Here is a 20,628-nt window from a genome sequence, read left to right as displayed (position 1 = left end):
CCCCAAAATCCAGGAGTGGGGGAAGGGGGAGACGTGTGGGAGGAGGGGGAGGGAAATGGAACTGGGGAGGAGGCGGTAATTTAAAAAATAAATAAATAAAAAATAAAAAAATAAAAAAGAATGATTTTTAAGTATTTTGTTGGAATAATGGGGTGACAGAGATTTAGTCAGCATAGGAAATCCTAGGGGCTCCCTCCTCGAAATCATCTCTCTCTGAACACCATAAGACACCTGGCAACCGGAACCGGAGTTTGCAAACGGTAGTTCCGTGAATTTCTGTTCTACCATCAGGCACATGAAGTCCACATTCTGTCTACTCTCTAAATTCAGCGAAAGAAGCATTCTGTTTTACCAGCTGCAGCCATCAGTGGGGAGGAATGCAAAAAAGGACAATTTCGTGGATCTTAAATATGCTATAATTCTACTTCTGGGACAATATCAGAGCTTAGACAGCCAGCTCCAGTGTTCACAGACTGCTCCCGGCTCAGGGCAGACCCAGGTTGGTGAACCTGACTGGAAACAGGTACTGAAAATCCCACACTCCTTTCCCATATTCGTCTGCTGGCAGAGGAGGCCCCAACCTCAGTGTCAGTCTGAACCTCCGAGGCCAACAATCTGCAGTGTGGCCATTACTTTGTTTATTTGAATGTTTTCATTTCACCAGCTTTGTAGTTTCAGAATACAGCCCCTGTCTTCATTAAAAGCATTTAAAAGTATTTTAAATATTTAAAAAAATTTAAAAACAGCATTTTAAATATTTAAAGTATTTAAGTATTTAAAGACAGTATTTTAAATACTGTTTTAAAATTTCATGTCCCAATTGCTGCTTGCTGGCATGTGGAAACACAGTGTCTACCCTGTGACCTAGCATTAACTCCAGCAGAATTAAGAGACTCCCTGCACACATAGCCTACAGGGACAAGTAGCTCAGACTTGTCTGCACTGAGCTGTGAGTAGCTTAACTGCCTTCCTTTCTAATCTTCTGTCTTTGGAAGACGTGGGAGAAGCCAAAACAAAGCTCAACAGAAGTTGTATGGGCAGACAGCCTCATCTTATTGCCGGTCCTAGGACAAACTATTGGTGAATAAGCATTCTGGTGGCTGCTGGTCATTCACAGACGTCATTATGCAATAAAGTTCCTGATTTTCTAGTTCTACAGTTGTTTCCATCAGGAGTTGGAAATACAGATTGGGCTGGGCGGTGGTGGCGCACGCCTTCAATCCCAGCACCAGAAAGGCAGAAGCAGGCAGATCTCTGTGAGTTTAAGGCTAGCATGGTCTAAATGAGTTAGTTCCAGGACTGGCTCCAAAGCTGCAGAGAAACCCTGTCTTGAAAAACTAAAAAAGAAAGAAAGAAAGAAAGAAAGAAAGAAAGAAAGAAAGAAAGAAAGAAAGAAAGAAAGAAAGAGAGAAAGAAAGAGAGAGAGGGAGGGGGAGGGAGGAAGAGAAAGAAAGAAAGAAAGAAAGAAAGGAAGGAAGGAAGGAAGAAAGAAAGAAAGAAAGAAAGAAAGAAAGAAAGAAAGAAAGAAAGAAAGAAAGAAAGAGTTGGTTGCTGCTGGAGTGTTAGTCTCTCTGGCTCTCTCTCCCTGAGTACTTGACTGGACTTTAGCTGGCCTAGGCAGGCTTTGAATCTCTGATAATGCCTTACTTTCCCAAGAAGCTGGAATTACCAACCTGTGCCATCAGGCATTTGAGTTATTTACGTTAGGTGATAGTTACATTTTGGAATAAATCCCATGTGCCTGTTGTATTTTTTTTCTATTTTGTATAGGAATTCTGCACCTGTTTCTATGTGGTACTTGTTGGTGACTTGTTTTTCTAACACCTCAGTTTTTATAAGATTGTGTTACCATTATTCCCTCCTTTTTCCAAATTTATATAAAACTGACATCATAAGTCCTTTAAATAGTCAACTATCCTCCTGGCCATAACAAACAACAATGGGTAACCAATCTCCCTAAACAATGACAAATATCCATTATCTTCTGAATAACCAAAAACCAAATCCCCACCTCTTGGTAATGCAGGCATCGTATTCTTAAATTTACTCCCTGCTGTCTGGGAAGGATGGTATCTTTAGGGAATCCTGAAAAGAAAAATTTGGGTTAATTGTCAAGTCCTGGGAGAGGCAGCTGTATCATTTGTTGTTCAGTCTCTGCCTAATGGGAAAGTGCAGGGCTTGTCTCAAGTCCTGGCTAGAGCAGTCTGTGAGACTGGATCATCTCAGCTAGCCACCTCAAAATTGTTCCCAACAGTTTGTAGTTCCAAAGCTGATCTTCAGTGGTATTTTTATCTTAGTGGTGTTATCATAGTCCTAGAAGAATCATCACTGTGGGGTCCCATCCTCTTTTTGGAGACTTCTAAGGTCACTGTTAGGCATGCTCATGGTTCACTGCAAAAATCTGATAGAAACTCAAGCTCAAACCATGTGTAGGAAGGTAGATGAAACCTGTTTCTAGAATTAGTACTCCATATGAATAACAATATCATGACAAAATGTTTAGAATATAAAATATGTATTAATCTTATAAAATTTATACTATAAGAAAAGCTGTTAAAGAGTCAATATAAAACTACAGAACTATGAGATTAGTGACAACAGAATAGTCCCTAAACATTTGTTTTTCTTCTGTGCCATATCAGGTGGCTCTTCTGACATGAGGCAGAGTTTGGATTTCACTTTAACCAGCATGCTTGGGTTTGGAGAAGGAGAGAGCCACACTCCAACTAAAGCCAGCTTTAATCTTTAACTGGACTGGGACTACAAAAAGACCGTGTCTGTAGAGAATAGCAGAAACAAAGATTTGGGAAGATTCATAAAATTTTATTCTGTTGGAATGTCATATACCAATAGGCCAATGTTGGAATGTCATATACCAATAGGCCAATTTACTCATTTTCTTGAGACAATTTTGTGGATGATTTGTTCTTCAGATGTCTCATCTGTCCAGTGGTCTTCAGATTCCTCAGCTGGATGCCTTTACTCTCCTGAAAACGGAGAATAGAAACCCTTCTCCACACTTAACTTGGAGGAGATTCTCTTTCTGCAAGTTATAGCTGATCAAATGAAAAGTACTTGTTAGTTTTATAGGTTAATTTAGATTAAGTGGCCATGCTATTTGATGAACTATCATCTCTTCTAATTAAGAGGTGTCTCTTGTTCAAATCTAATCTTTATCAATTTTGATGGTATCCATAACTTTTCTTCTCCCTTGGAAACAAAAGCAAAACCCCTTCTCTATGCAACACATGTCCTAGTTTCTGTTCTGAGGTCAGCACATCTTTAAAGTATACCAACTGATTTATTTCCTTAGCTTTTTCTATTATCCAGTGTCTCTCTGCAGCTGGTGTTCCTTTCTCATTAGCATTTAGAAAATTTAAAGTTAATAAAGCATTATTTAATCTATTTCTGGGGGATATTTATCATCCCTTTCTGTTTATTTAACATATCCTTTAAAATTTGATTTGATCTTTCTATAACTGCCTGGCCTATAGGATTGCACAGTATACCTATAAATGTGCTTTATATTATAATAAGCAGAAGTATTTTATTTTCTTAGAGACATATGCTGGAACATTGTCTGTTTTTATTTGTACAGGTGTGTACCCATGATGGCCATAAATTCTAGCAAGTGTTGTAATCACTGAATAAGCCTTTTCCAAATTTAAAGCAGTTGCCCATTGAAAAATCTAAATAGGTATCAATGGTGTGGTGTATATATTGTAATTTTCCAAATTCTAAAAAATGGAACACATCCATCTGCCAGATTTCATTCCTTTGAGTATCCTTTGGGTTACTTCCCGCAGGTAATGCTGTTTGGTTATATAAAGAACAAGTAGGATATTTTCTTATGGTTTCCTTGTCTTGTTTCCATGTGATTGTCTTTTCTTAAACCTTTGCTATTGATGTATATTTTTAATAAAATTCTGAAACCTTCTGCACATTTCTAATCAATAATTGATTTCTGCATTACATTGTGCTACAGGATCTGGCAGACCTATATGGGACTGGATGTGTGTTATATATATGGATGATTCCTATTCCTGATTGTATCCTGTAACTGAGTAAATAATAGTCAATTTTGTATCAAATGGTATAAATTCAGCAGTTTCAATATGCAAAACAACTCTTTATGAATATTGCAAATCAGTAAATTTAAAGAGGTTCTTTAAAATCCCTTAGTACCATGAGAATAGCATATAATTCTGACTTTTGGACAGAATCATAAGGTCTTTGGTGCATTTTACTTAAATTTTGTAACCTGCCTTTCCTGATTTATTTGCATCAGTATAGAATGCAGGGGCCTCAATTATTGCTGTGTCCTGTACAATGTGAGGAAAGATCGAGTTCGTTCTATTTGTAAGTTGAATTCTCTTGCTTTTGGGATAGTTGTTGTTAATCTATCCCAAAAAATTACTACAAACTCTTTGCCAGGGTTCACTTTCTTCTTATAATTTGTTAACTGCATCATTATTAAAAAGGTACTATAATTCTACTGGGTCTACTACTGCTAATTGATAAAGTTTCATTTTTCCTTTTAGAGTTAACTCAGAGACTTTTTCCACGTAAGTTTTAAATTTTTTACTCAGTTTATATGGTTAAAAGATCCATTCTAAAACAATACCTTCCCTCTGCATTAAAATCCTATAGGAGAGTGTTTGAAGGATAATATGACCAGAATGCAGTTAAGATTCATATTTCAATTTATCTTCAAACCTCTGGAAATCAGCTCTCCTATACAAGTATCATCATGGTCATGAGATTCAATTATTAATTGTATCTTGAATCCATTGCTGACCTTGCCTTTAATGGCCTAAATATTCTTTTGCATCGAGAATTAACATTTTCAAAATCCAGAGATTTAATTACTTGTCTAGTTTCTGAATTTGGTATCATTCTATTTACTACTAATGTCAATCTTTGTAAGAAATCCATGAAGGCTTCTTTTGGGCCCTGTATGACTTTAGTAAGTGGTTCAATCTTCTTTCTTACTTCTTCAGTTCTGTTCCAAGCATTCAATGCTGCTGCATGGCATAAAGCCAGGGTGTGGCCATCATATAAGGATTGCCTTTCTATAGTAGCATAATTTCCTTCTAAGAGTGTTTGATCTTGGGAGATTTCCACATCTCTAGCTTTACCCCATTCATTGTTCAATACTCTTAGCCTTTTCTCTGAACCAGGTGCTCCATTGTAATTGTGGATCAGGCTCTTTAACCTTTAACACCTTTAACCAATCTATCCAGTCTTTAGGGAAAATTCTATTACAAACTGATCATGAGTTTAACATTTGCCTCAAAAAATGTGAATGCATGCCACATGAGACAATTGCTTCCCTGGATCTCCTTAAATCTGACATTGGCACAGAAGTCCATTATGTTCTTATTCTATCATTTGGCAATTCCTTTAAGGTTACTGGAGACACTAAGGTTGGTTGTTTGAAAACCTTAGACTGTTCCTCTTTATTCTTACAATGCAGTGCTGAAATTGGCTCTCTATTAAATTCCTCTGTCTGGATTTGAATATCTCTATGATGTTTTATTAAGTTTTTCCAAGGCCTGCATCTTAGATTAACCAGCTTTCTAATAGTGATAAGACAAAGATGATAATTCTGGTAATGTTTACAATTGACATTACGTAAATCTCACCTAAATTAGTCACCCTCTCATTTAATCACTCCATCTTCAAACTGTCTAGCATATTAACGTACAGAGAGACAAATCCTTCCAAGTGTAATGGTGTTGCCCATTTTTAAATGTTGGAAAAACTTTCTCCTTTAAATAATTCCTCCCTTTAAAGAGTTCTAATTGTCTTACCAAATCTGCTGATGATGTTGATGAAGATGTGAGGCTTACTGTTGCTGTGTAGAACAGTAAAAATTTGATTGTGTTTCAAGGCAGCAACTTAGTTTGGCAGCAGCTAGAGGAAGAGGTTCAGTGAGTGCCCTCCTGGAGAGAAAAAAAAAAACTAGTAAGTAAGGCAGTGACTCTGGCTGTGTGTAGCTCCAGCTTATTCTGGTAGTGGAAAAGCCACAGGCAAACGGCTTTTTGGTGAATTTAACCCAAAAGTTGGGTGCCAAATGTAACATGAATAATAACAACTTAGAGACAGATATTGGGGTTCAACCTGAAGATCAGAGAAGTAAAGCAGCCAGCCACTGTCTCTTACCTCTACAAAGGCATAGACAGACAAGGGAGTGGTCCTGCAATGCTCTCCACCAACCTCAGACTCCCCACTCCACTGAGCTCCTGTCTCTTCCCCTTTCTAATCCGCTCTCTGCCCAGTCATATTGTTCCTGTCTCCACCTCCCTAGGATTGGGATTAAAGGTATGTGATTCCAAGGTCTGGGATCGCCTTTATGTGAGCTGTTTCTCTTTTAGACAGATTCAATCTTGGGTATCCCAGGGTAGCCTTGATCTATCTGCCTCTGTCTCCCGAGTCTTGGGATTTAAGGTGTCACCACTCCCTGGACTGTATGGCTGACTAGTATGGCTACTTTGCTTTCTGATCTTCAGGCAAGCTTTATTTATTAAAACGCAAATAACATACCCCGTAGTTTTTACTGAATTTGTCCATTATCTGGTTTTATTGCTCTAAATTACTTTGTAATATTCTTGTCTTACAGTTGTAACTAGGTCTTTCCCAGCAGAGGAGGTCAGCAAAGCTGAGGGAGACAGCCGTGTGCACGGCAGGATGCTTAGTGCTGCCCTGGCTTCACCCAGTCCCTTATTAACAGTGCCCTGACTGTGACGACCAACTATGGCCCCAGCCATTACCAGCATGCCCTGGCACTGAGTCAGCTGAAGGGTCTTGTCTCCTGTCTGTAGACTACTGTTCGATTCCTCCAGATATGACTAATTTCTCTCTTTATCCTTATTTTTCTGATAGTTTCCCTAGAATGTTGCAGTGTACAGAAACAGGTTGCACACTAGCTTGTCCCATGCCCCACAGTTATCTGGCCGTGTCTTGGATGCTTTCATTTTTTTTCTCCATGTTTTTCTATTAAAGGCTTTTTAAAAACAATATATCTGTCTATAAGAATACTTCAGATAAACTGCATAAATTCTGAGATAAAGATGATGGATTATAGTTATGGACAATATGTTTATTCTTAACCATAGAATGGGAACATTAGTGTTGTTCCAACAGGGTGGCTTGCATAGGATAACCCGTGTCAATCTCATATGAGCTTAGACAAGAAACATAATGACAATATTAGTCTCACTCAGAAAAACAGATGCAAAAGTCCCACACAAAATGCCATAATAAAGTCGAAAGAAAAAGAATAAATTGAGAAAGAATACTAACATAACTACACAATAAAATTCCGTTGTATAATTTAAATATATCTCCCCTAGTGAGCAGATACAAACTCCCAGGTGGGTAGTATAAGTATTCTTTTTGCTCTTCTTACTATGAATGGTCAGCCTGCCACAGCCAGGATCTTAACCAGGACAGGATAACCCGGGAGAAGTTCCCACACCTCTCTAAGTTCTCATCTGCTGCCACCTGCTGGGAGGCAGAAATGAGCTCCTGGCCTCCTTAAAAGGTCACAAGGATAACCTTGGATATAAAGTTTTGTCTACTCCATAAACCTGAACATAAAAAATATGCCTTTGGGCCTGAAAGAAATGAATAATTTTAGGATAAATTAATTACATATACGATGAGACGTGAATATAAAATGAAGACTACATTCCTTTCCACACACAGAAACTAGATGGCATCTTTGCACTTCTCATACGTGGTTGTAACGCAGTTCCTTAAAGTGCTGAACTTCAAAAGTGTCCGTCAAGTGTTCACTAACCATTTGACGTGGGCAATGGAGAAATGAAGTGCTTAAGAACAGATAAGTGTAACAAAGCCAGTCAATCTAAAGATGTAGTGATGATTGCCACAGGCAGAATAAAAGCCATTCTCGGTGGCTTACAGAACAGACTCAGTTTCCCTGTTGTGTTCTTTAAACATGTTAAGGGTGGAAGTAGGCTACATACAAACACAATGCCAGCCTATAAAAGGGCACGGGCATGTTTGCCTTTTGCTATCCGGAGTTCCATTTTGTACCTTGTACAGTATCTGAAACATGGAAGCTACTCAAGTATAAATATGTTGGAATGAGTATTTAAAAAGCCATACTGACCAATTATAAAAATTTACAAGTCTTGCTGGGCGGTGGTGGTGGACACCTCTAATCCCAGCACTCAGGAGGCAGACACAGGCGGATCTCTAAGAGTTGGAAGCCAGCCTGGTCTACAGAGCTAGTCCCAGGACAGCCAGGGCTGTAACACAGAGAAACTGTCTCGAAAAACCAAACCAAACAAAACACAAAGAACAGGTCTTATTATACTTATGATAGCATGCCACACACAGCACTGACCATGACCATCAGACAATGCACATTACTTTGGTTGAATTCCCATGCCTTCGTATATGGAGTTAAATATGATACCTGTAATAACGAGGTCATTTCTAAGCCCTTCCCCCGGCTCTTAGACATGGCACAGCATTTCTTGAGGTCAGATGATAAGAAAACTACTATATTATAAATTTTATTTCTTATATGCGAATGCTTAATTAAATAATTGTTAGGTAGGATGTTTCCCCAACTTTTAACTTTAAAAAATATTTATTTTTATGTTGCCTGTAAGCATGTATGTGCTATACATACGTGGCTGATGTCCAGAGGTCAGAAGGGGGCACTGATTTTTTGGAACTGGAGTTACAGACAGTTGTGAACTGCCTGTGGGGTGCTGGGAATCCATTTATCTTCTCTGCAAAAGCAGCAAATATATTCTTAGTCACTGAGCCGCTGCTCCAGCCCCAACACTTTATTTTTAAACACTTCAAACTAATGGTGAGAGAATGAACATGTACAGCTGCCACTTAAATGACCTGTTTTTAACACAACGCCCTACATTTTCTCTCTTCACGCACTCATTCTCGATTATCGTGAAATTTGTAGATCTCATGACCTGAGACCTACTTGATTGCACATGGATAAAAGACAAAAATGATTCTTTTAAAAAAGATAATTTCTGAGAAATCCAAGTCAATAATGTGTCTTCGTGTTTAAAATTTTAAAATCCTTTCTGTTACCCAAGATTGCTCAGTTGCCTCAGACATAATCATTTTGTTCAGTTGTTACTTTTTACGATACTGACATTTTTGAAGTCCAAATAAAGCCAGTTTTGAATTTTCCTGTCTGGCTTTTAACAACGGGATTCAGGCTAAACCATTTCAGAAGAGTGTTGCATAGGTGGAAGTCTCAAAGGCAGGTTCCAGTTTCCCTGCGCACTGGTGCCACCAGCACTTCTGCTTCCTGAAGCAGCTATTAGTATTTTCCAAAGGAGTGATATTCCCGAACAGCTGGGGAATACTCCATCTTTAAAAAGCAACCTGCACGCAAACATTTTAGAGTTTCAACAAAAAAAAAAAAAAAAAAAAAAAAAACAGGTAAAGGCTAGGGATCAGTTTTGTTTTTGTTTTTATTTATTTATTTATTTTGAGACAGGGTTTCTCTGTGGCTTTGGAGCCGGTCCTGGAACTAGCTCTTGTAGACCAGGCTGGCCTCGAACTCACAGAGATCCGCCTGTCTCTGCCTCCCGAGTGCTGGGATTAAAGGCATGCGCCACCAGCGCCCGGCTAGGGATCAGTTTTTAAATTAGCAAACTTCCTCACAAATTTGTCCTTTGTCAAAATAGAAAAAATATTATGTAGATCATCTTGATTACAATATGAGAGAAACTTTCCCCTAAAACTCCTGGACTAGTTTACAGCCGCTTCAGCACTTGTTACATAGTTGTATGCTTTAATTTTTTTTTTTTAATTAGTTACAGCAGGGAACCATAGGGCACACCTTTAATCCCAGCGTTTGGGGGTCTGAGGCAAGTGGATCTCTGTGAGTTCAAGGCCAGCCTGGTCTACAGAGCAAGTTTAAGGCCAGTCAGAGGCCCTGTCTTTAAAACAAAATTACCATTCCGCCCCAAGCAAAGGTCCTTTCCAGGGAGAGCCCGCCCACCCCAGGGGACTTCCTCGGGCAGTGCTGCTGAGGCCGTGAGTGCAGGCCCCTCCATGTGAGGCCTGTTAGGAAATATTACTACGAATGAATCAGTTTAAAAAGGAAAACTGTGGGTCCTTCAGACACTTAAAGCCCGCTTGCACTTCGGTTGGGGAAGGAACGGTTATTCCAACAGGTGGCAACACGCTCAGCAAACTGTCCGCACCGTCCTCGGTGGGGCCCGTCCTAAGCTTCCCCGGAGGGGGCTTGGGCACCGCGGCCGCCGACGCCAGGTCGCTCCCGGGAAGGGAAGAGCCAAGCTGGCAGCGCCGCCGTCCCCGCCGGCGCCCCGCCCAGGCGGACCACCCGTCCCGCGCAGGCCCCCACTGCCACGAGACAGAACGCCCACCCGCGCGTCTGCGCCTGCGCGGGGGTCACGTTGCGCCTGCGTGCGGCGTGCGGCGGAAGGGGCGGGCAGAAAGGGAGCAGGAGGCGGAAGGGGCGGTGCGGCGCGGCGCGGTGCGGCCTCGGGAGGGTGAGTGTGGGACCCCGTGCGCGCTGAGGCCGGGAGTGGGGCCGGTGCGTCCTGCGCCCGGGGTCAGCCCCGCTGTCGGGGGCGCCCCCTGGAGGCTCGCGGGGGGCAGCAGCGGAGGATGTGGCTGAATCGGGGCGGGGTGTATGCGGTGGAAGGACTCGAGGGACGGCGCGCTTTTTTCCTTACATAAGAAAGGCGTCGCAGCGGTTTTCTGCACTCGGCTCGGGCCGCACCGAGGGAGACGGGGCCGGCGGCTGCTCCGTTTCCACCAGCCCCGCCTGGGGAAGGGAGTAGCAGACACCCGGGAGTGGCGTGAACACTTATTTTGTGGAGATTCACACCAGGATGTGAAGTAGGGTTCAGAGTAGGAGTCACGAAGCAGTGTATGGACAGCGCCTGTAGCGCTCGCTCTTCCTCGGAGGACCCGTCAACTGCACATACGTGTTTCGTATTTGAAACGTGAAATCCAGCCTAGGCCTTAATAACGTGAACAGAATTTCTTACTGCCTGCTGCCCTTCTTAAGAGTTGAGGCCCATGCATATATTTTAGAGAACAAAGAGACAATAAAGGTCTCTAGGCTGGTATAGAAAATCAATTTCCAGGAGAAACGAAACATTTGGGGGTCATCTGTAAAGTCCAGAATGTTCTTTAACAAAGTAAAAATTATATTCTGGGAAATAATATGTTTAAGAGAATGGTTTTTTAAGGGTTTGTTTCCTATTAGGAGAAAATATGAACAAGAAGTTACATAAGCATGAGTAGCGTAAATCGGTACTTAAGCATTTTGAAGATGTCGCAAGAATCTATTTGGAATGGATAGAGCGAGGGAATTATTGAAAATTGCCCCAGGTGATTGGTGTCACGTAGTAAAAACAAACACTTGATCTTCCTGTATGTAAGAAAGGTGTAAACATTGCTATACAGTCTTTCTTGGCGTGGGTCGTTTACAGAGATCTGGTTTTCTCAACACAGAACCAATATCCGTATTTTTATGTGATTTCTCCCTTGATTTTAATGTAATTGGCGTTCAACTAGGTTAACACGTCCCCTCTGCGTCAGGTACAACCTACTAGTGATCTGTGCAGGTTGTCACCTAAGTTAGTGTGCAGAATAGTTGGAATTAGAGAACGGAAAAAAATCCCCCAATGCCGGGATCATCAGAAGAGGATTTAAGAAAACAGCAATTTAAGCAGAGGAGGAGAAATGTCGTAGAAGAGGAAAGACGTGACCGGATCAAATCTGGGTGTTGGGAAAGCAGGTGGCAGGTTTGGAAAACTTGGAGGAGGTTTGAAAGGAGATTGTCAGACACAGTTGTTGCCAGCAGCAGACATCAGAATACAGTTTCTGGTTCACAAAGTCTGGAGCTGGAGCCTGAGAATTTCCCTTCTCATTGGGTACTCCTGGCCTGGCTTGGGGAATTGCAGTCCGAGGACAGATATAAAGAGAGTAAAGCGCCCACATTGTCTTTCTGTGCAGTCCAGGGGGTGGGAGGAGACGGGAGCAGAGCCGTTCTAGGGTTGGTCGGCAAGCACCTGGTGCCAGGTTCTAAGGCAGACCTGTGGGCACAGCCGCCCATACTTGCTGTTCCTCTTGCATGTTGGCCTAGTGACATTTGCACTGGAGGAACCCAAGACTGTAAGAGAGTGCTCAGTGATTAGAGCTAGTCTCCGAGCTCTTCACACTGCAGATTTGAACCAGGGCTGCAGCAGAATGAATGAAGACATTTAAAGGTGAGAGACTCCCACCACAAACTGACCTCGGAGTAGAAATTTGGACTTGTCAGTCTTTCTGGAAACAGGAAAAGGTGAAGTGTATGAGAACTTCAGGGAGACTCTCCATGCGTTCAGTGAGTTCTGTGTTACTATTGCATATCAGTGACCTGCTTAAACCTTGCTTAATAGTTGCTTACTTAAGAGAGTTGGTCCACTCTGCAGAAACGCCCTAAAATCATTGAAAGAGAGGCGAAGCTTTGCCAAGGGGTAGAGATGATGATTCATGGCCTCTGACAGCTTAGCTCCCAATTCAAGGCACTTGTGGGGTAACTGCATGGCCTGTGTGTATCGTGCCACGTAATAGATACTGACGTACTGAGTTTGTAATGCCTTTTCTTGCCTTGGTAGTTAGTGAAATTAAGAGTATTCACTTGATCAGTTCCAAGGCAAATGTCTTGTCAGAAAACTCCTAATGAAAAGGAAAAAAAAAGGCAAAACAGGCTTTAAACACAAGTATTCTATTTTCAGAATATAAGTTAGCAGTCAGTTTAATAGAGTCATGGACTCATGCAAAATTATTGTGTGTATTCTTTGATTCTGTGAACAGTAAGCTATGTGTACAAAGAAAACCCTGGTCTACAGAAGACTGTAGTGGCTGTTTGAATAGGAATGGTCCTTGGAGGCTCACTGAATGCTTGGCCTATAGGGAGTGGCACCATAGGAGGTGTGCTTTGTTAGTGTAGGTATGACCTTGTTGAAGGAAATGTGTCACTGTGGGAGTGGGCTTTGAGGTCTCAGAGCTCAAGCTATTCCCAGTGTGGCACACAGTCTCCTGCTGCCGCCTCAGCTCCTTCTCCAGCACCGTGCCTGCCTGCAAACCACCATGGTTCCCATCATGATGATATTGGGCTAAACCTCTAAACTATAAGCCAGCTCCAGTTAAATGTTTTCCTTTATCAGAGTTGCTGTGGTCATGGTGTCTCTTCATAGCAGTAGAACCCTAAGACAACTGCCATCTTAGAAGTGACCACAGTGCACTGTGATGAGAGTTGTCAGGAATGTGGTGGGTGTGCGATGGCAAGAGGCAGGAGGGGCAAACTAAAAGTGTCACGAAATCAATCTGTTGGAGCTCTGTAGAGGACACACTTAATCTGATTCTTGGAAGCTGAAAGAATTTTGTGAGATTTTGAAGAAGAGAAAGAATGTGGATGACAGCCACTCTGCATAACAGAGTGTAGCCTTCTCTGGGGTTTTTGTGCAGATCAGAATGGTTATAGCAGGGGAGTAAGAGTTGAGGAGAGGAACGGGGAGTTGAGAGAATGATAAAAGAGTTCCCAACGGAGTATAAAGATGTTTATGTAATGACTGTAAACTCTGGCGTCAGGAGTCATGCCTGACCATATGTCAGCGTGTGCCAAGATCCAGCACAGTGCCCCATAGCTTCACTATAAGTATTTATTGTATGAATGGCATCTTGATAGAAAAGCCAACTTGTTTCTGCTTCTTCAGGTAAGGCAAGGGGAGCCTTTGGATGTTGTGGCGAGAGTAATGTGAACATGAGCTGCATGGCAGTGTGGAGGGCGAATAGATCACGGTGAGAGAGGTGGCTGTGGCAGACTGCGCTCTTCAGCTTCACCTCTTACCGGTGGTCAGAGGACACAGCACTAGAGTGTATCACATGTCAAAGGGCTAAGTGTTCCTGGGCAGCATTTGTGTTCTGTGCATGTATGTGTGAGCACGTGTGTTTTAAATATATTCCTTCTTATGACATACATTCCTTATTGTATTAGAGAGATGGAGGATGGAGAAGAAATAATAAATCATATTTTTGAGGCAAGTAGATGTGAACTCATTGTTACTATCCATGTGAACCTCTCTGAGGGCAGGTGTGCTCAGCTGTTTACTGTGGTTCAGTTTCGTCCCTGTTGGCCCTGTTACTGGCACAGTGTATTGTGTGGAAACCTGTGGCAGAAGAGCTGAGTGCCTGGTGGAGCCAGGAATGGAAGAGAAAGGGCTGGGATTCACTATCCCTTTGAAGTTACCCCCACAGCACAGCTTCCCTGAGGCCCCACTTTCCCAAGGCTCTGGTGCCCCTAAAAGCACCAAGAGCTTAGAACCAAGCCTCTCAGACATAGATTTTTAGTATTTTTTTAGATCCAAGCCATAGAAGGAAGTGATGATTTAACCTATTTCAATATGTGTGCCTACTTAGTATTTTTCAGTGTATATTAAAACACTGGCGTCCTGGCTTACTAGGTATGACAGTACTTCGAAATAGTGACCAAATGTGGTAATGCTACAGAATTCTGTGTTTTGGTAGTGCTTAACCTACAGATTGCAGCGTAAAACCTTACTGTCAGAAATCATGACAATTAATTGAACAGTTTGATATGATTATTGTCACATTCTTTGACCTTTGTTCTTCAGAAAGAAGGCCAAGCTGTTTAGTTACATGAACAAGTGGGAAGTCCCTCTCTGCTTACATCATTTTGCCAGCATAGTGGACAGAGCCTGCTAGAACGTCAACAAAGTTACAAGCTTATTTCTCAGTATGCCTGTGACATGTATATTACAGATAGAAACTTGTTGATGAGGCCAAGTTATATTTGCTTTTAAGAAATGTCCAATTAGGAAACTGGACCTTTTAAAATCAGTTTAATTAAATAATAGGTTATATAAATTATGGGTTTACTGGGTGTGACTTTTCTGTTTTAAAATGTTTAAAGTTTAGTTTGTTCTGTACCTGACACATTATTGGGAAGTCATGGGAAGAATTGATTTTTTTAAAAAAGCCAATAAACAGCTAGATGTAACCATTCCACATCCAGATGTAAAGGCTATTTTACTTCTCTTGAGGGCCTATCATCCAGATCTGTGTTATGAAATCCCAGCACTTCTTGGGAGGCCTTGGTCCACCCACCTCATGGTGCTGCCTCCTCACCTGTGCGACAGGATCTCCTTTGTTGTAGGGTTATTGCATGGATTAGTTAGGAAAGGACACACAGAACCTCAGATGTACTACCCTGAAGTGAAGCAGAGGTGTTGGGGTCTGCTATCCACATAGAGGCGGGGTGCAAAGAAAGGGACCCTTGGAAATAGTTCAGTAAGTGTCAATAGAATCTGAATAATCTTTAGTTAGTTTATTGGTGGTGTGTAAAAATGATACCATTCTTTTCTTAGTTCTTGTGTTTCACTTAAAAGACTTTTAAGATCTGCGTGGGCCTCAAAGAACAGTCTGCAGAACAAACCATAAGCTTATCAAATAGGTGGGCTTTCTGAGAATGCCATGAAATTGTTGGAAGACATTGCATGCATGAAATACTCAGTTAATAAATCATTATCCTAAAATTGTTTCAGGAAACTACTTTTTTTATGTTAAAGGAAGCTATACTTTTCTATTAGACAGTTTTTATTAATCTTTTTTAGAGAATGTGCTTGTGCTATTATAAATGGACATATTTCCATCTGATCGAGTCCTTGTAGTGGGTTTGGTTCCTCCCAATTTAATTTCTTCTTTGGAGATCTGACTAAATGCCAAGGCTGTCTTGAAGGAAAGCAGGGCACTTAGAAGAGCAAAGTGTGTTTTGTGTGGGTTCTCTGATCACACAGTTTTCTTGTGATCAGACTCTTGCCCAGCCTGAGGAGTAAAGACTGGATACTCTCCTTTCTGTGGGAGGATCTTCAGCTGCCATGAGTCATGAGACTTGGTTAATAGATTTCAAGACAAGGCAACAACTCTCGTATCACAGATGTGAACTAAAGGTCGTGGAGCATTGACTAGCATGGCTAACTGTCTGGGAAGGGTGGGGGGAATGTGTCTCAGGGGGTACTGTTTCAACTCTAGACATTTGTCAGTCAAAGAAATTTTTATGGCAGAATAGACATAGTAATGGCCTGTAGATAGCATGTTTCAGAGTGGTTGCACTTCTAATCACTGTATGATTCTGATAAAAATCTGTGTGTAGAAGCATAGCTAAAACACTAACTGCTCTTTCCACCTTGCATGTAATTCTTTTAGTTTCTTTTTTAGAAGATATGCTAATTTCATGTCTAATTTGGAACTTGACATGCACATATATTTAATGTAACACTGAAGGTTACAATAATAGTAAAAGGCTCATCAAGTTGATTCCTGGGTTAGGAAGAGACCTAAATGAGGAATGGAGAGGTCACAGGTTATGGCAAAGATAATTAAATCATGAGTGGTTATTAGACATTTCTCATTTAGAAATCTAAATTCTAATCTTTAAAAAAGATTTTGTGGTTGCTATAGCAACTGTATTAGTTTTCTGTTGGTGTTGTTACTGTGACAATCATCATATACTTAGTGTTTTAAGACAATACAGATTTATTTTCTTAATTATTAATTTGTGAGGGAGGATGCACATGCCTAGTTCAGCACGTGGAGGTCAGAGAGCAACTTAGTGAAGTTGGTTCTCTCCATCTACCTTTACTTCAGGTCTGAGGCTCAAACTCAGGTGGTCAGGCTTGCATGGCAAACACCTTTACCTGCTGAGCTCTTGCTGGCCCAACAAATTCGTTGTCTTAGAGTTCGGTTGGTCATTCTGGCCTGGGTCAAAGTAGGCTGAGATTAAGGTGCCATTGATATTTATTCCATCCTCGTCTCGGTGAAATCTGCCTCTTTGATTTTTCCAGTCAGCGTTTTTTGGTCGGTCCTTTTTCTCCAGCCTCAAAGCCAGCAAGTGTAGATTGAATCCTCATGCCATCAGGCTGTTCTTTTTTCCTGCCTCCTTCCTCATCTTAAAGAGCCTTAGTGATTCCACTGAGTCAACTTGGATTAAGTAGACTAATCCTTTTTGTCTTTAACTTAGCTGACTAGCACCCTGAATTCTATTAGCATATTTCAATTTCCTTTGTAAAGTAAAATAATATATTCACAGACTTGGCAAAATTAGAGACAGAGACACTGTTAGAGATGCCATTACTGTACACTATAATGCTTCTTTTTAAAAATCATAAAAATATAGTCTGCCAGACAACATAGAAGCACCATTATAATCAAAATGTATATGAAGTTTTATTTTTAAAAATGCTATCTAGCTCCTTTCTCTCTATCAGTTTTAAAATAAGTTTATATCAGATGGATTTTAACAACATCTAAACATTGGTGGTACCCAAACTGTGCCTCAGCTCTGATTTCTGTACTGAACCTGAGACTGAAAGGCAACTCTCTGCTCAGTTGATATCCAAATGGGTTTTCTTAAACATTAAATCTGGGGCTAGGCAGTGGTACGGCACACTTTTAATCCCAGCACAAGGGAAGCAGAGGCAGGTGGATCTCTATGAATTTGAGGCCAGCCTGGTCTGCAAAGGGAATTCCAAAGACAGCCAGAGTGACACAGAGAAACCCTGTCTTAGGGAAAAAAAAATGAATGGGGAGATGGCTTAATGGATAAAGCACTTGTCATGCAAGTGTGAGGACTGGTTAGGTCCTCAGCCTCCACTAAATGCCTGTAATCTCAGCTCTCAGCAGGCAGACAGAGGCCCCAAAGCAAGCTAACTAACCAGACTAGCCAAATCAGTGAACAGTTCAAGTGGGAGACTCCACCTCAGTATACAAGGTGGAGAGCAATTAAGGAAAACATCTGACAGCATCCCTAGGCTCCATACACATGTGACAATGCCTGACTATACCTATACACACAAGAGTGTGTCCCCAACACACAAAAATAATAAAAATTAAGTTTATTTTTGTGGATATATCTCTCCTCTCAACTCCTGGTTAGACCTCAGACCTCTTCTCCTAGTCTTCAGCTTTCTGTGGCTCAGGAAGACCTTTTACCTAGGTCTTAACTGCTCCATTTCCTATCCTGCATCTTGTGTAAAACAAATGCTTCAGAATTCATATGGAATTTGAATCAGCCTTGTCTTCACTTGGTCCAAGCCTTCATCTCCCATCAGTACAGTTACAATAATTTCCTGACTTGTTTTCTGATCTCTGTCCTTGTATCTCATGCCCCACTACCTACTTTGGAATTTTACAGAAATGGCCAGAGATCCTTTTAAAAGTTGTGCGATGGGTTCTTCGTGCTGGCGGCACGCCTCACTCAGTCAGTTATTCATGTGTCTGTAAAGCCTCGTGCTTAACTTGTCTTTGACTGTCTCTCCTGAACTTTTCCTGGCTTATTCAGATTTAGCCGTAGTGACTGACTGACAAACAGACCTTAAATGGACTTCCCCCTGAGAACAGAAGCAGCAACCTTTTCTTATGGACATAATCCCAATGCTAAGATTAGTGCATGGCATATAGTAAATGCTCAACTGACTGAAAACTGTATGATCTGCTTGGCTTGGGGTTTCTCAGGGCTTGTTTGGTAACAAGAAGTAGACATGGTAAGGCCTGTTAATAAAAAGGGATATATTTTAAATAGTTCTAATTTGTGTTTAGACTGAATGTGACAACATCTTTTATAGAATAGTAGGACTAGATTGGATAGTACGATGTTCCATGGCTTGAGGGTGTTTTCCTCTGTCCTCCAGCCTCTCTTCATTGGAACTAAAATTCATCTTACTCAGTTTCAAAGGTAGGCAGTTATGAATATGTTTCTTTTTTTCCCCACAGGACATCTCTTTTGTCAGAAAGAGCCCAAAGTCCTGGATTTTAGTCTTAGGCCTATGAGTACAGACATCTTCCAGGGCATCTGTCTCCTTAGGTGGCTACATGGCATCTCCCTAAGTCTGTCTTCTTTTCTCTTCTATCCCTGCTTGGAATTCCCGCCTTGCTCTATTCTGTACTGCCTGCTTCTACTGTAATAAAACATATTTACAGCATACAGAGGGGAATCCCACATCAGCAGGATCTTTGTGGTAGTTTTGTTTTTAAGTAATTGCAGCATGCCAGATGTGTCAGCTTTGAGGATTCTAACAGGGACAGGAAACTCTCTAATCTGGCTTCTGTTTTCTATCCCTTAATGCCCCACCCAGGTCTGTGTCCTCCTCTTCCCTTTGTTTCCTTGCTAGGGAGCCTTGCTCAGGTTTCTTACTCTGGGCTCTGTTCGAGTCTCATCACTCTTGAACTCTCACACTGCTTCAAGATGTATATACCACCACCACCACTAATAATAATAATAATAAGGTTGATTGTGTTGCCTCTGTAAAAACCTCTTTTCTTTTTCCATGACAACAGACAAAAGGTAATTCTTTGGCTTCAGTTTTTGTTCTGGTTCAAACCTCGTATCCCATCACTAGCTCTGTATACCGAGGCCTTTTGCTTTCATTGACTTTCCCCATCTTCTCTAATATAGCAAGGACTAGACCAAGTACCTACTCTGAATTACACATTTAAGGCTTCAGCCTGGAAAACCTGCCTCATTCTTTAGCTTTTTCATTCTTTTAGACATAGTTGTGGCATTGACTACTTGAAGACTTGAACTCCTCAGAGACAGCTCCTGTAATATTGATTATTCACTTTCTGAATCAGGTTGTTTGTTTTGTTTTCTTTGGATGTGATGTGTCTTATTCTGCAAGCTCTTCAAGTGCTAGGGCAACATCATTGAAGATAATGAAGCATCTTTCCTATGAAGGAGCAGTAGGTTGACTAGAAACCTCCACAGGGTATGTCCACATCCTAATCTCCAAACCTGGAAATGTGACCCTACTTGGAAAACCAATCTTTTTATTGAACTTAAGCATTAATTTTATTACAGTAATTTTTTTAGAATGGCTGTGAGGAACTACATAGAAGGTTAAAGCTGGTAGCTGTGTATCAGCTACTGTTCTCACCACTGACTAAACGTAGCTGAAGGAAGTGATGTGAAGGAGGAAAGCCCTACTTTGGCTCTTGGTCTCAGGATGTCAGGCCATTATGGTGAGGAAGACATGGTAGCTAGAACAGATGGCTGGGCTCCTCATGTCATCCAGGCATACAGAAAGCCAAGAACTTGGGACAGATGCAAATAGAACTGTCAAAGGTTACCCCATAGGGAATCACTTGTGTCAGCCAGGTCCTGCCTCTGTAAGGTTCTACAACTTCCTTAAACTGGGGGACCAGGTCAGATTAAGGCTGGAACAGCTAACACCATTTCTGTAACCATCTGTGCTTCATTATTATTCTGATCACCTCTCCTGGGCTTGGGGAGCACTCTGTGCTCAGAAAGGAATGGCTGAATAAAAACGCAGTTCTTGCCCATGAATACCCAGTCTAGTGGTGCTGATAGCAGTGCTCATAAGAACTGTGCTTAAAGGTATGCTGATAAAGGCCTCCCAAGATAGATTCCCTTTTAGTTTTTAAAAAAAAAAAGATTATTTATTAAAAAATATTTTATTAGTGTGTGTATATTACTAGCCTGTATGTGTGTGCTGCTGTGGGATAATGCTCTTGTACACTATAAAGACTTGTTGCTAGTATTGGTTTAATAAAGTGCTG

General features: G+C 41.3%; 1 protein-coding gene and 1 long non-coding RNA gene across 3 annotated transcripts in view; one reads left to right on the top strand and one right to left on the bottom strand.

Annotated features, from left to right (window-relative positions):
* Mmaa (metabolism of cobalamin associated A) overlaps positions 1–20,628 on the top strand; it is a 152,919-nt gene that overhangs the window by 114,795 nt on the left and 17,496 nt on the right. The window contains exon 1 of one of the 2 annotated variants that reach the window (XM_050161523.1): positions 10,458–10,529. The exons of the other annotated variant lie outside the window; for it this stretch is intronic. The gene's annotated coding sequence lies outside the window, so the exon portion shown is untranslated. Of the gene's footprint in view, positions 1–10,457; positions 10,530–20,628 lie in introns of those variants that run through there. 2 annotated transcript variants of the gene reach the window in all.
* Positions 2,812–10,378, bottom strand: LOC126513268 (uncharacterized). Its single transcript, XR_007595280.1, has 4 exons — positions 10,221–10,378; positions 8,666–8,768; positions 5,814–5,945; positions 2,812–3,056 (listed from the first exon to the last, which is right to left on the bottom strand). It is a non-coding gene; the product is annotated as an uncharacterized lncRNA (long non-coding RNA).

This window comes from Alexandromys fortis, unplaced genomic scaffold, assembly GCF_014885135.2.
Source record: "Alexandromys fortis isolate MF-2015 unplaced genomic scaffold, M_Fortis_MF-2015_v1.1 scaffold_127, whole genome shotgun sequence".
In the NCBI taxonomy this organism is placed as follows: Eukaryota; Metazoa; Chordata; class Mammalia; order Rodentia; family Cricetidae; genus Alexandromys; species Alexandromys fortis.
Note: the sequence above shows the minus strand (reverse complement) of the source record. Positions and strands in the feature narration are given on the sequence as shown.